The sequence below is a fragment of the Mandrillus leucophaeus genome, unplaced genomic scaffold, assembly GCF_000951045.1.
Source record: "Mandrillus leucophaeus isolate KB7577 unplaced genomic scaffold, Mleu.le_1.0 Scaffold21, whole genome shotgun sequence".
NCBI classification, from domain to species: domain Eukaryota; kingdom Metazoa; phylum Chordata; class Mammalia; order Primates; family Cercopithecidae; genus Mandrillus; species Mandrillus leucophaeus.
In genome coordinates this window covers 6,262,295-6,266,751 of record NW_012102143.1, presented here as the reverse complement: position 1 = coordinate 6,266,751, position 4,457 = coordinate 6,262,295, and positions in this window count along the sequence as shown.

The following is a 4,457-nucleotide window of genomic DNA, read 5'->3' as shown; positions in this document are numbered from 1 at the left end:
ACCTTTCACAGCCAGAGAAGAGACACCACTGGAACCCAGTGGTAAGGCATGTGGGAGGGGCTGCTTGGCACAACCTCATAGACATCTGGAAGAACAAGTGTGGGGACTGACATTAACACTAATGAGGCATGAATTGGGGGTTTTCAGCTGCTGAGTCCTAACTCCCTTGGAGCTATGTAATGTCCATGTCTCAGAAGTGGGAGTGAACAACAATGATTCCTTGGCCTGCCCACCATTCAGGACTCATAAAGCTCATCCCTAATGTCCATCTTCAGAAGAATGAGGGCCAGTGAGACATGACCTGGCCTCACATCTCTGAAGGATGGTTCTTGGAGCAAGCATGGCCTTGCTCTCCTCCCCTTCCACAGGGATGGCTGTGACTTTTGTATACTCTGGCTCATTTCTGTTTTGAACTTGTTAAATTTTATCAACAGCTACCTACAGAAGATTTGTTCATTATACCTTTTCTTGGCCACCATATTTTTTTAATGGTAAGTTAAATCAAAAGAAGTCTTAAATGGTATTGTGATATGTAGATTCTTTGGAAAGTTATTATGAAGTAGAGTGTCAGGTAATATGTGAAACACCTAGTAGAATCATTTCTTTCTTGCCCTCTCTTCCTTCCTTTCCTTCCTCTCTCTCTCTCTTTCTCTTTCTCTTTTTCTTTCTCTCTCTTTCTCTCTTTCTGTCTTTCTTCTTTTAGATGGAGTTCTGTTCTTGTTGCCTAGGCTGGAGTGCAATGGCACGATCTCTGCTCACTGCAACCTCCGCCTCCCAGCTTCAAGCGATTCTACTGCCTTAGGCTCCCAAGTAGCTGGGATTGCAGGCATGTGCCACCACATGTGGCCAATAATGTTTGTTTTTTAGTAGAGACGGGGTTTCACCAAGTTGGTCAGGCTGGTCTCGAACTCCTGACCTCAGGTGATCCACCCGCCTTGGCCTCCCAAAGTGCTGGGATTACAGAGATGAGCCACTGCACCCGGCCCTAGTAGAATGATTTCTTTTAGAAAATAAGGGCTTTTACTAGACTTTTAGATTTAACTGGAAGTTTCAAAGAGCTCAATCCAGATCTTGGGGTGCAGATTAAAAGTGAAGAGTAGAATTAGACCTTAAGAGGCACAAGACTGAATGTATTTTAGGAAAAGAGAGGATGTGGAAAGAGAAGATCCTCATATTTTAGGAAACTGTCTTCCACCATCTTTGCAGTACACAACTGTTGCCATGGTACTACTAACCTCGTCTGTTAGTGAGCTCTGCTGTGATAACAACCCCCAAATCTCAATGGCTTTGAACACTGAACATTTCTTTCTTCCTTATGTTACACAAAAAGTGGCTATGGATTCGCCAACAGCTGGGCTGGTGCAGCTGGACTCCAGGAATCCAGTATTCTGGAAAAACAGCTCCTATTTTGTATGTGCTCATTTTGTAGCATGTAGAAAGGAGAGTTAGGGAGTCGCAGAAATTTGTAGTGCGTTTCTCATGTATCACATTTTCTCAAGTTCCATTGGCTCAAGCTAGTCACATGGTCAAGGCTGGCAGTGTGATGAAGAATTAAAATCTGGGCCAGGCGTGGTGGCTCATGCCTGTAATCCCAGCACTTTGGGAGGCTGAAGCAGGTTGGAGGGTGGATCACCTGAGGTCAGGAGTTTGAGACCAGCCTGACCAACATGGAGAAACCCCATCTCAACTGAAAATATAAAATTAGCCGGGCATGGTGGCACATGCCTGTAATCCCAGCTACTTGGGATGCTGAGGCAGGAGAATTGCTTGAATCTGGGAGATGGAGGTTGCAGTGAGCCAAGATGGCGCCATTGCACTCCAGCATGGGCAACAAGAATGAAACTCTGTCTCAAAAAAAAAAAAAAAAAAAAAAGACTTAAAATCTGCATAAAGGTGGGTTCAGTAAATCAATGGTGATTAGAGGGAATGTATAATCTTCTACCAGGCAGGAGCTGCATATTAGAGGAACAATCATACCCTCCGCCACACCCAGCAGGTTGTCCTCTCTTTCCTGTAAACAGGGGAAAAGTCACAGATACTGGAAATTTCAGATTGGCTTCGCATGGTGGATGGGACGCTCACCAGACTGCATCCCTACAATTAATATAGTGCCTACTGCGTAAAAGGCGTGTTGAAAGAGTTAAAGAATCATGGAACACAGACACAGTTGAGATGATCATGCGTCCTGTTCTTTAGTAGTTGTTTTATTTGTGCTGTCTCAGATTTTAAAACACAAAAGCCGCAGTTAATTTCATTCACAAAATATGGTACGTCTGGGGAGCAACTCTCCAAATTATCTTTTGGATTTCTTTCCTAAGCAGGAAAATTTCCCGGGGAACACAGAATGGCTGTTCGTTTAGGATTAATGAAAAGCAGATATTTATAGTTTAGTCTTCAGAACCTTCCCTAACTAAGCCCCGTGTCTTAAAAGAATGATGAAAAACACCTTTGGAAGGTATATTGGCATGGCACAGCTAAAACTTCCAGTACATGTAAGTACCAGGAATGACCTGTGAACAGCATGGGTCTCCTTGGCAGGCAGTTCTAGTCCATAGGCAGTGTCCCAAGCCACTCCACAGTCTCTTCAAATCACCAAGGATTGGATTTGCTTCTCAGTTTGTGATGAGGTTGGAGTTGTTTCAGAAAACACAATCTATCTGTTTTACTTATGACTAAGGGACTCAGTAGAATAAGAACAGATGAGAAAAAGGCATTTTAAAAGAAAGGTCTTCTTGCTTCAGCTTCCTATAGGGCAAATCCTTAAAACCGAGACATCAAGAGGGAAAAATATGCCTTGGAGACTGCACACAATTTCTTTCTACTGCTGTTTTGAAGGGTATGGTGGATTTCAAGAACGTGCCAATCCTTTGCTTTATTTTCTTTCTGTTTTAAAATGGTAAAAAGGACATGTGTATATAAATTTATGTCAGAAAATTTTAAACTTTAAGACCAAAATTCCATCTCTCCAAATTGTAAAGTAGTGCTTGGGAACAAATGAACTTGATGCTGTTGCTAGGACCCTTTCCCCCAATTTCCACCCTTTGATCATCTTCAGAAACTTTGAAAATGAATTATTTGACAGGGAGCTACATTTCAAAAAATTTTTGTCTTGATTTTCTCTTTCTTTTCAAAAGGGATTAAAAAAATAAACCACAATCCAGCAACCCTCTGTCTTTCCTGAAGCCACTTTCAATTCTTTTCACTCTTTCTTCTGTCATTTTCCTCCCTGTGAAATGCTTATCCTGCTCATCTCAGCTTCTCCAGTTATAAATATCTCTGACTTCCTTCTATGGGAATGAGCATTTCCTTGTCTTATGTCAGCCATTCCTCTCTCCCTGATAATTGTATCACAAGTGTTGTTTAAAGAATTCTTCAGTGTTTACATGATCACGAGAGCTAAAACGACCTCTTCTTTGGTTTGTTTGCTTGTGTGTGTGTGTGTGTGAGAGAGACTCCCAGCCTCCAGAACAGTAAGAAAATAAGTTTCTATTGTTCTAGGTGACCCTGTTTATAGCAGGTTGTTAACAGCAGTCCTAGCAAACTAACACAGAGATTGTGTGTGCCCACTGCTGCCCAGGATGCTGGCCAGTGGGGCAGGGGCTCGGTGGGAAGCACTTTCTGGAACCCCCTCCACTTCCGGGGAAGCACTTTCCCGAACCCCCTCCACTTCCGGAGAAGCACTTTCCTGAACCCCCCTCCACTTCTGCGCCTGCTGTAGGTCTCCCCAGGCCCTGTTCTGTGCTTGTTGTCCCTGGGTCTGGAGCTTGTCTGGTTTAATTGCTCTTGAAATTAATCCCAGGGTGAGGAGGGAGGAGTGGTCAGCGTGGGGTGGGGACCTAGGGACTTAAGTCCTCCCTACTGACACTCCCAACTCATCCCTGTGTTTTCAGCCTCAGCTCAGTCTTGGATAATAACGGGAGCCTCCAGTTCCTGAGCTATCTGTTATTACTGCAGATCGGATTTCCAGTTTACGCGTTCCTCAGGGCTTCCTTCCAGGTGGAAGTGAGGGCGCCCTCTCCTGGCGTCCCCAGCATCCGCCCGTCCCTTCCCGGCCGGCCCCTTAACCCCGGTTCTCCACAAGTCTGCAATGAGATCCTTGAAGTCCACGCCTGCTTCATCTTGGCATCACCTCCACTTCCTAGGGCAGGGCTTCCCCACACAATAGCCCCTCAGTCACATTTGTTGAATAAGTGAAGGAATGAAGGAGTTGAGATGACTTTGAAGCTAAAATGAGTAGACATCTGACTTTGTGCCTAAGAGAAAATTCTTCCTAAGGCTAAGATTGTTAAATAAAGGAACTGGTCCACCCATCCTTTACACATGGAAATTTATATTTCAAACTGAAAAAAGCCAAATTGGCACTTTGGTGTCGTCCTATAATTATAAAACCAAACATCTCCTTGCTAAAATTTTTGAATTCCAATCAACTGCAAAAAGTTTCTTGGATCTTCTCACAT